Source organism: Haliotis asinina, chromosome 5, assembly GCF_037392515.1.
Source record: "Haliotis asinina isolate JCU_RB_2024 chromosome 5, JCU_Hal_asi_v2, whole genome shotgun sequence".
NCBI lineage: Eukaryota > Metazoa > Mollusca > Gastropoda > Lepetellida > Haliotidae > Haliotis > Haliotis asinina.
The window spans coordinates 33,334,668-33,347,833 of NC_090284.1; positions in this window are offsets into that span (position 1 = coordinate 33,334,668).

Consider the following 13,166-nt stretch of genomic DNA (forward strand, 5'->3'; position numbering starts at 1 on the left):
CATGGCGCACGGCCACCGTCATACATGAGACACCACCATCAGATCCACCGATACATGGCACAACGCCACTGGAATGGGGCACCACTACCGGTATACATGAGTGCATCACAACATCCACCAACGCATGGGGCAGCACCACCTGCATACATGAGCCACAACCATCACATCCCCCTATGCATGGCGCACCGCCACCGTATACATGAGTCACCAGCATCACATCAACCAATGCATGGAACACCGCCACTGGAATGGGGCACCACTACCGCTATACATGAGTCCATCACAAGATCCACCAATGCATTTTTCACCACTACAGGTATACATGAGGGCATCACAACATCCACCAATGCATGGTTGAAAACCACCGGCATACATGAGACACCACCATGACATTAACCAATGCTTGGCACACCGCCACTGGCATGGGGCACCACCAAAGGTATACATAAGTGCATCACAACATCCACCAATGCATGGGGTGGTAATACCGGCATACATGAGCCACCACCATCACATCCACCATTGTATGGCACAAAGCCAGTGGCGTGGGCCACTACCACCGGTATACATGAGCGCATCGCAAGATCCACTAATGCATGGTTCACCACCACCGGCATATATGAGCCACAACCATTACATCCACCAATGCATAGAACAAAGCCACTGCCATGGGCCAAAATCACCGGTATATATGAGTGCATCGCAACATCCACCAATGCATTGGGCACCACTGCCGGTATACATGAGACACCACCATGACAACCACCAATGGATGACGGACCACCAGTGGCATGAGGCACCACCAAATTTATACATAAGTGCATCACAACATCCACCAATGCATGGCGCACCACCACCGGCATACATGAGTCACCACCATCACATCCCCCAATGCATGGCTCACCGCCACCGTATACATGAGTCACCAGCATCACATCAACCAATGCATGGCACACCGACACTGGCATGGGGCACCACTACCGTTATACATGAGTGCATCACAACATCCACCAATGCATGGTTCACCACCACCGGCATATATGAGCCACAACCATTACATGTACCAGTGCATAGAACAAAGCCACTAGCATGGGCCAAAACCACCGGTATATACGAGTGCATCACAACATCCACCAATGCATTCGGCACCACTACCGGCATACATGAGACACCACCATGACAACCACCAATGGATGAAAGGAGCAAAAGTGACATCAGACACCACCAAATGTATACATAAGTGCATCACAACATGCACCAATGCATGGGGCAGCACCACCGGTATACATGAGCCACCACCATCACATCCACCAACACATGGCACACCGCCACCGGTATACATGAGTCACCAGCATCACATCAACCAATGCATGGAACGCCGCCACTGGCATGGGGCACCAGTACCGGTATACATGAGTGCATCACAACATCCACCAATACATGGGGCAGCACCACCGGCATACATGAGAGACCACCATCACATGTATGGGGCAGCACCACCGGCATACATGAGCCACCACCATAACAAGAACCAATGAATGGCGAACCACCACCGTATACAGGAGTCACCAGCATCACATCAACCAATGCACGGAACACCGACACTGGAATGGGGCACCACTACCGGTATACATGAGTCCATCACAACATCCACCAATGCATTTCGCAGCACCACCGGCACATGTGCGCCATCACCGTCACATCCACTATTGAATGGCGCACAGCCACTGTCATGGGGCACCACTACCGTTATACATGAGTGCATCACAACATCCACCAATGCATGGGGCATCACCACCGGCATACATGAACCACCACCATCACATCCAACAATGCATGGCGAACCGCCACTGTATACATGAGTCACCAGCATCACATCAACCAATGCATGGAACACCCCCACTGGAATGGGGCACCAGTACCGGTATACAGGAGTCCATCACAACATCCACCAATGCATTTCGCAGCACCACCGGCATATATGAGCCATCACCATCACATCCACCAGTCCATGGTGCACCGCCACCGGAATACATGAGACACCACCATGACATTAACCACTACATGGCTCACCGCCACTGGCATGGGGAAGAACCAAAGGTATACATAAGTGCATCACAACATCCACTAATGCATGGGGCACCACTACCGGTATACATGAGGGCATGACAACATCCACCAACGCATGGTTGAGCACCACCGGCATACATGAGCCACAACCATCACATCCACCAATGCATGGCACAACACCACTTTCATGGCGCACGGCCACCGTCATACATTTGACACCACCATCAGATCCACCGATACATGGCACAACGCCACTGGAATGGGGCACCACTACCGGTATACATGAGTGCATCACAACATCCACCAACGCATGGGGCAGCACCACCTGCATACATGAGCCACAACCTTCACATCCCCCTATGCATGGCGCACCGCCACCGTATACATGAGTCACCAGCATCACATCAACCAATGCATGGAACACCGCCACTGGAATGGGGCACCACTACCGCTATACATGAGTCCATCACAAGATCCACCAATGCATTTTTCACCACTACAGGTATACATGAGGGCATCACAACATCCACCAATGCATGGTTGAAAACCACCGGCATACATGAGACACCACCATGACATTAACCAATGCTTGGCACACCGCCACTGGCATGGGGCACCACCAAAGGTATACATAAGTGCATCACAACATCCACCAATGCATGGGGTGGTAATACCGGCATACATGAGCCACCACCATCACATCCACCATTGTATGGCACAAAGCCAGTGGCGTGGGCCACTACCACCGGTATACATGAGCGCATCGCAAGATCCACTAATGCATGGTTCACCACCACCGGCATATATGAGCCACAACCATTACATCCACCAATGCATAGAACAAAGCCACTGCCATGGGCCAAAATCACCGGTATATATGAGTGCATCGCAACATCCACCAGTGCATTGGGCACCACTGCCGGTATACATGAGACACCACCATGACAACCACCAATGGATGACGGACCACCAGTGGCATGAGGCACCACCAAATTTATACATAAGTGCATCACAACATCCACCAATGCATGGCGCACCACCACCGGCATACATGAGTCACCACCATCACATCCCCCAATGCATGGCTCACCGCCACCGTATACATGAGTCACCAGCATCACATCAACCAATGCATGGCACACCGACACTGGCATGGGGCACCACTACCGTTATACATGAGTGCATCACAACATCCACCAATGCATGGTTCACCACCACCGGCATATATGAGCCACAACCATTACATGTACCAGTGCATAGAACAAAGCCACTAGCATGGGCCAAAACCACCGGTATATACGAGTGCATCACAACATCCACCAATGCATTCGGCACCACTACCGGCATACATGAGACACCACCATGACAACCACCAATGGATGAAAGGAGCAAAAGTGACATCAGACACCACCAAATGTATACATAAGTGCATCACAACATGCACCAATGCATGGGGCAGCACCACCGGTATACATGAGCCACCACCATCACATCCACCAACACATGGCACACCGCCACCGGTATACATGAGTCACCAGCATCACATCAACCAATGCATGGAACGCCGCCACTGGCATGGGGCACCAGTACCGGTATACATGAGTGCATCACAACATCCACCAATACATGGGGCAGCACCACCGGCATACATGAGAGACCACCATCACATGTATGGGGCAGCACCACCGGCATACATGAGCCACCACCATAACAAGAACCAATGAATGGCGAACCACCACCGTATACAGGAGTCACCAGCATCACATCAACCAATGCACGGAACACCGACACTGGAATGGGGCACCACTACCGGTATACATGAGTCCATCACAACATCCACCAATGCATTTCGCAGCACCACCGGCACATGTGCGCCATCACCGTCACATCCACTATTGAATGGCGCACAGCCACTGTCATGGGGCACCACTACCGTTATACATGAGTGCATCACAACATCCACCAATGCATGGGGCATCACCACCGGCATACATGAACCACCACCATCACATCCAACAATGCATGGCGAACCGCCACTGTATACATGAGTCACCAGCATCACATCAACCAATGCATGGAACACCCCCACTGGAATGGGGCACCAGTACCGGTATACAGGAGTCCATCACAACATCCACCAATGCATTTCGCAGCACCACCGGCATATATGAGCCATCACCATCACATCCACCAGTCCATGGTGCACCGCCACCGGAATACATGAGACACCACCATGACATTAACCACTACATGGCTCACCGCCACTGGCATGGGGAAGAACCAAAGGTATACATAAGTGCATCACAACATCCACTAATGCATGGGGCACCACTACCGGTATACATGAGGGCATGACAACATCCACCAACGCATGGTTGAGCACCACCGGCATACATGAGCCACAACCATCACATCCACCAATGCATGGCACAACACCACTTTCATGGCGCACGGCCACCGTCATACATGAGACACCACCATCAGATCCACCGATACATGGCACAACGCCACTGGAATGGGGCACCACTACCGGTATACATGAGTGCATCACAACATCCACCAACGCATGGGGCAGCACCACCTGCATACATGAGCCACAACCATCACATCCCCCTATGCATGGCGCACCGCCACCGTATACATGAGTCACCAGCATCACATCAACCAATGCATGGAACACCGCCACTGGAATGGGGCACCACTACCGCTATACATGAGTCCATCACAAGATCCACCAATGCATTTTTCACCACTACAGGTATACATGAGGGCATCACAACATCCACCAATGCATGGTTGAAAACCACCGGCATACATGAGACACCACCATGACATTAACCAATGCTTGGCACACCCCCACTGGCATGGGGCACCACCAAAGGTATACATAAGTGCATCACAACATCCACCAATGCATGGGGTGGTAATACCGGCATACATGAGCCACCACCATCACATCCACCATTGTATGGCACAAAGCCAGTGGCGTGGGCCACTACCACCGGTATACATGAGCGCATCGCAAGATCCACTAATGCATGGTTCACCACCACCGGCATATATGAGCCACAACCATTACATCCACCAATGCATAGAACAAAGCCACTGCCATGGGCCAAAATCACCGGTATATATGAGTGCATCGCAACATCCACCAATGCATTGGGCACCACTGCCGGTATACATGAGACACCACCATGACAACCACCAATGGATGACGGACCACCAGTGGCATGAGGCACCACCAAATTTATACATAAGTGCATCACAACATCCACCAATGCATGGCGCACCACCACCGGCATACATGAGTCACCACCATCACATCCCCCAATGCATGGCTCACCGCCACCGTATACATGAGTCACCAGCATCACATCAACCAATGCAATACCACACCGACACTGGCATGGGGCACCACTACCGTTATACATGAGTGCATCACAACATCCACCAATGCATGGTTCACCACCACCGGCATATATGAGCCACAACCATTACATGTACCAGTGCATAGAACAAAGCCACTAGCATGGGCCAAAACCACCGGTATATACGAGTGCATCACAACATCCACCAATGCATTCGGCACCACTACCGGCATACATGAGACACCACCATGACAACCACCAATGGATGAAAGGAGCAAAAGTGACATCAGACACCACCAAATGTATACATAAGTGCATCACAACATGCACCAATGCATGGGGCAGCACCACCGGTATACATGAGCCACCACCATCACATCCACCAACACATGGCGCACTGCCACCGGCATACATGAGACACCACCATCACATCCCCCAATGCATGGCTCACCGCCACCGTATACATGAGTCACCAGCATCACATCAACCAATGCATGGCACACCGACACTGGCATGGGGCACCACTACCGTTATACATGAGTGCATCACAACATCCACCAATGCATGGGGCATCACCACCGGCATACATGAGCCACCACCATCACATCCCCCAATGCATGGCTCACCGCCAAAGTATACATGAGTCACCAGCATCATATCAACCAATGCATGGAACACCGCCACTGGAACGGGGCACCAGTACCGCTATACATGAGTCCATCACAACATCCACCAATGCATGTTTCACCACTACCGGTATACATGAGGGCATCACAACATCCACCAATGCATGGTTGAAAACCACCGACATACATGAGACACCACCATCACATTCACCAATGCATGGCACACCGCCACTGGCATGGGGCACCACCAAAGGTATACATAAGTGTATCACAACATCCACCAATTCATGGGGCACCACTACCGATATACATGAGTGGATGACAACATCCACCAATGTATGGGGTGGTAAAACCGGCATACATGAGCCACCACCATCACATCCACCATTGCATGGCACACCGCCACCGGCATACATGAGACACCAACATCACATCCACCATTGTATGGCACAAAGCCACTGGCGTGGGCCACTACCACCAATATACTTGAGCGCATCGCAAGATCCACGAATGCATGGTTCACCACCACTGGCATTTATGAACCACAACCATTACATCCACCAATGCATGGCACAAAGCCACTGGCATGGGCCAAAACCACCGGTATATATGAGTGCATCACAACATCCACCAATGCATTGGGCACCACTACCGGTATACATGAGACACCACCATGACAACCACCAATGGATGACGGACCACCAGTGGCATGAGGCACCACCAAAGGTATACATAAGTGCATCACAACATCCACCAATGCATGGTTCACCACCACCGTCATACATGAGCCACAACCATTACATCTGCCAATGCATGGCACACCACCATTGGTATGGGGCACCACAACCGGTATACATGAGTACACTACAACATCCACCAATGCATGGCGCACCACCACAGGCATACATGAGCCACCACCATCACATCCATCAATGGATGGCGCACCGCCACCGGTGTACATGAGTCACCAGCATCATATCAACCAATGCATGGAACACCGCCACTGGCATGGGGCACCAGTATCAGTATACAGGAGTGCATCACAACATCCACCAATGCATGATCGCACCACCACCAGCATACATGAGCCAAGACCATCAAATCCACCAATGCATGGCGCAGTGCCACTGGCATGGGGCACCACCACCGGTATACATGAGTGCATCACAACGTCCACCAATGCATGGGGCAGCACCACCGGCATACATGAGCCACCACCATAACATGAACCAATGCATGGCGAACCACCACCGTATACATGAGTCACCAGCATCACATCAGCCAATGCACGGAACACCGCCAGTGGAATGGGGCACCACTACCGATATACATGAGTCCATCACAACATCCACCAATGCATTTCGCAGCACCACCGGCATAAATGAGCCATCACCATCACATCCACCAGTCCATGGCGCACCGCCAAAGGCATACATCAGACACCACCATGACATTAACCAATGCTTGGCACACCGCCACTGCCATGGGGCACCACCAAAGGTATACATAAGTCCTTCACAACATCCACCAATGCATGGGGCACCACTACCGGTATACATGAGAGCATGACAACATCCACCAATGCATGGTTAAGCACCACCGGCATACATGAGCCACAACCATCAGATCCACCGATGCATGGCACAACACCACTGGCATGGCGCACCACCACCGGCATACATGAGACACCACCATCAGATCCACCGATGCATGGCACAACACCACTGCCATGGGGCACCACCACCGGCATACATAAAGCACCACCATGACATCCACCAATGCATGGGGCACCACCACCGCCATACATCAAACACCACCATCACATCCACCAATGCATGGCGCACCGCCACTGGCATGGGGCACCACCACCGGTATGCATGAGTGCATCACAGCATCCACCAATGCATGGGCAGCACCACAGGTATACAAAAGCCAAAACCATCACATCCACCAATCCATGGCGCACCGCTAGCGGCATACATGAGTACACCGCAACATAAACCAATGCATTGGTCACCACCACCCTCATACATATACATGAGACACCACCATCACATTCACCATTGCATGGCGCACCACCACCGATATAGGTGAGTACACCACAACATATACAAAATGCATGGGGCACCACCACCCTCATACAATAGACACTACCATCACATACATAAATGACTGGCTCACCACCACTGGCATACATGAGTACACCACAACATCCACCAATGCATGGGGCACCAATACCGGCATGCATAAGTACACTACAACATCCACATATGCATAGGGCACTGGAACGGGCATACATGAGCGTACCACAACATGTACCAATCCATGGGCACCACCACCGACATACATAAGAAACTAAAATCACATCCAACAATGCATGGGTCACCACCACACTCATGAGCCACCACCTTCACATCCAGGTATGCATGGGGCAACACCACCGGGATAAATGAGTACACCTGAACATGCACCAATGGGCAACACCACCCTAATACATGTACATGAGACACCACCATCACATCCATCAATGCATGGCGCACCGCCACCGACATACATAAGAACACCACAGGATCCATCAATGCATGGCGCACCACCACAAACATACATGAGTACACTACAACATCCACCAATGCATGGTGCACAACCACCGTCATACATGAGTACATCACAACATCCACAAATGTGTGGCGCACCAAAACCACCTTGATATATGAGTACACAACAACATCCACCAATGCATGGGGCACCACCACTGGCATACCTGAGTACACAACAAGATCAACCAATGGATCGTACCACCACCCTCATACAATAGACACTATGATTACATCCACCAATGAATGGCGCACCGCCACCGGCATACAGGAGTACACCACGACATCCACCAATCCATGACGCACCACCACCGTCATACATGAGGATACCACAACATGCACCAATGCATGATTCACCACCACCGACATACATGAGCCACCACCATCACATCCACCAATGCATGTCGCACCACCAATGACAAACATGAGTACACCACAGCATGTCCCATGCATTGGTGTATGTTGTGGTGTACTCATGCCTCCCAGTGGCGGTACACGATGCAATCATGAATGTTATTGTGTACTCATGTATGAAGGTGGTGGTGCTCCATGCATTGGTGGATGTTGTGGTGTAGTCATGTGTGTTGGTGGTGGTGTCCCATACCTTGGTTGATGTGATGATGGTGTCTCATGTATATGTATGAGTGTGTTGGTATCCCATGCATTGGTGAATGTTGTGGTGTACTCATGTATGAAGGTAGTGGTGCACCATGCTTTGGTGGATGTTGTGGTGTACACATGTATACCATTGGCAGTGCGCCATGCACTGGTGGATGTGATGGTTGAGGTTTATTGATGCCTGTGGTGGTGCCGCATGCATTGGTGGATGTTGTAGTGTACTCATGTATGCTGGTGTCGGTGCCCCGTCCATTGGTGAATGGTGTGGTGTACTCATGTATGCCGGTGGCGGTGCGCCATGCATTGGTGTATGTGATCTTGGTGTCTCATGTATGAGGGTGGTGGTGCACCATTGATTGGTGGATGTTGTTTTGTGTTCATGTATGTCGATGGCGGAGGACGATGGATTGGTTGATGTTGTGGTGTACTCCTGTCTATGCCAGTGGCTGTGCGCCATGTATTGGTGGAGGTGATGACGGTGTCTCATGTATGAAGGTGGTGGTGCCCCATGCATTGGTGGATGTTGTGGTGTACTCATGTGTACCGTTGCCGGTGCATCATGCATTGGTGGATGTGATGGTGGTGGCTCATGTATGCCGGTGATGGTGCGCCATGCATTGGTGGATAAGGTAGTGTACTCATGTATCCCGGTGGTGGTGCCCCATGCATTGGTAGATGTAATGGTGGTGGCTTATTTATGCCGGTCGTTGTTCCCTATGCATTGGTGGATGTTGTGGTGTACTCATGTATCCCGGTGGTGGTGCGCCATGCATTGGTGAATGTAATGGTGGTGTCTCATTTACATGTATTGTGGTGTACGATGTTGAGATGATTTTTTTACTTCAAACAAAACGTAAACCAGACATAGTGAAATTAATATTTCGAATCCACGTCATTTTATCTTGCAACTGAAAATTTAAATCTTAGAATTTTATTTAACTTAGGATAAAAGTTGTTTAACAAACGATTGTAGATTCAAATCGTTATTACTTTTTTGTATTGCAAGGAGGTAAGCGCAGCAGTTAGAACAGTGAAACAAGTGCACGCGCGGTACGTGATGAGTGTTAACTTAGACCAACCCAACTTCTCGACGTTTTATTTAATGTGCATCCCAAACCCCTTGTAATACAAACAAAGAAAGTGATTTGAAATTATGATCGTTTCTTTAACAACTTTCATCTTAATTTGAATAAAATTCTGAGAATTAAATGTTCAATTGGCAAGGTATAAAATTATAAGAAATTTGCCATCGTCATTTCATTTTATTCGATTTACGTTTTTGTTTAAAGAGACATTCATCGGTACGCTTTCACGGCAAACGGACTGTAATCGCAGAATAACATGAGTGAGTCACGATAGCGATGAGTTGTGATAAGCACATCACAATTTACAACATTCCCACCCACGGACGACAGTTTGTTTTAATTCATTTACATTGAATGTTCCATACACCTATGTCACTTTGGGTTTAACTTGTAATTTTAAATTTACAATGGGTTATACCTGTATTGTATTAGCCGTTGATTATGTTTTAGCTATATTGTCTTACATAAATAAATCTGTAATTAATGAAAGAAAATTTTCTTTCGTTTTGTTTCAATAATGAATATTACCAGGTCTTACTTGGCTCACGCTAAATAAGAAAACATGCCTCTGTGCAAACATTTGTGATTGATTGAGGTGCTTTCAATAGCTCTAATCCTTTGTTTCGGGTTCGGCGACTGGGATTAGGTTGCGTAAGCGAGCGACCCGAAGCGAGCGACTGAAGCCCGCTTGGAGTTTGAGCACCCACCTATTGACGTGAAATATTCGTCGTGGGTACAGAAAGTCTTGAAATCCTGTAGAGGTAGGATGACTTCAAGGATTCTTCGGAAGGGCGACAGAGGGCCAGACAGGTAGGTGTTTCCATATCTATTTGGAAGAAAATATGCGTCTTCATGGATATTAGTTTAATATTCAGTGCACACTCATTCTCTCAGAGTACACAGCCATTTAGGTATAGATGGGAAAGGTTGATACTGGTTTCTGCATGTAAACGGAGTGGTAGTGTAGACTAGTTGTTCAAGTGTTGGCATGTCACGTTCAGTGTCAGTGTTCGAGTCCTCACTTAAATATTATGTCCTACGCCTACTTATGAGGCCCGTCGTTGGAATATTGCCCAAAGCGGCAGAAAACCACACTTACTCGCTGTTGTTAATCCAATCTACATCCGAGAGAAATGTGATTACTGATGCTTATGCATGACTCATTTCTTTCAGACGCAGGAACCCTGGCACACTCTGGATTTGGTGTTGTGTCACTCTAAATCCTTCCACCTGGACTTTAGTACACTGGCTTTCCGAGGGTCCGATGGGATGAGCTTTTGTCTCATGGTGGCTCCATTGTGCGTCTGCTCTCCGCGTAGCCCCCTGCCGAGCGTACATGGAGTAGGTTCGGTGCTAGGGCCTGACTGTACAGTCAGGATGGTTGCTACAGCAATCCAGCTAGTTTAGGGTTGGCACACTCTGTGGCCCCAGTCTTTTCAGCATCCCCAGTAGACCCAATGCTGACTGCACTTGACTGGTAGAATAGGGGTTAGTGTAGATAGGGCCCCCTTCGTGCATGCCCTGTACAATGCTATCTATAGATAGTATAACTTAGTGTTATCCCACCATTCCGTCCTTCAATAGGTAGTTCGAGACAAAGCAAGTCCCGGATGGTCACTTTGAAAGTCAGTGTACTGGCCACCTGCTGGTAAAGCATTCACTATTTCAGTTTAAAACTTAAATGAAATTTTGTTTTTCACGTTCCGATATATTTGCTTTGTATTTAAATGTAAGGGGATCGTCGAATAACCGAATGGTTAAAGCATTCGCTCATGACGCTCCAAACAAACCTATTTCGATTTTTCTTATCTGAATGATGTGTGGAGCCGATATTTGTTGTTTCTCCTCGTGATATAGCTGGTATGCTGGTAAAAGCAGTGTGAAAACGACTCTCATGCAGTCTTAATATGTACTGGAAGTATAAATTATGATACAGAATACTGTTTACCTTTATTAGCAGAAGCCACTGTGTTTTTCGAAACGATCTTTAAAGAAAACATCAAGTGCCTCCTTGTGTACGATGACATCTACTGCCAAGTCACAACTTGATTTTCGTGTTTGAGATATGTTCTCGTGGAATCATATATTTTGCATTTATGCACACAGTACAAATGATGTAAAATATGTTTACCTTTATTATCAGGAGCGTGGATGCCATCGTCCTGGGGGTGGAAATGGACTCTGAAGTCTCCCAGAGGCAGGACGACTGCCAAGAAGACATTCCATAGACAGAAGTGCATCAAGGATTCTTCTGGAGCAGCATGTGGATGTTTTACTGTTCGGACACTTTGTGACAATGTACTCTGCGTGTCTACTACTGTAAACCCTCCAGTAGAATAGGTAGCGTTGCATACGTTGAGGGAACACGGTTCCAGAGTTTTTTTCTCAAAAATGTTTTTTATCTCTGGTTTTACGTGTCGGGCTTCAGTTACCTTTGACCTTGTTCAAATCTCAAATTTGATCAAGATCAATTTAGACACACATTCTGCGACACCAATGTTGGTGTTTATGTTCGAGGATTTGGTACTGTTCCATGTTGGGAATGATGACATTAATAAAACATAATCCGTACAGCTGGTCCAATTGTACTTGTTTGTTTTGCTGTTTTGTTTGTGAAACTTGTGAACTCGAGAAGAATTGTTTTTGTCCATGGAAATCGGATGTGCACGACTTTATCGCCTTGTAGGAGTGCTTGTTTTTAGCCATACACTGCCATGCACTGCTAAACACCGCCAACACAGAAACACATCACGAAACAAGTCCAACATTCAAACAATAGGGGGTATTCTAATGTCTACAAAC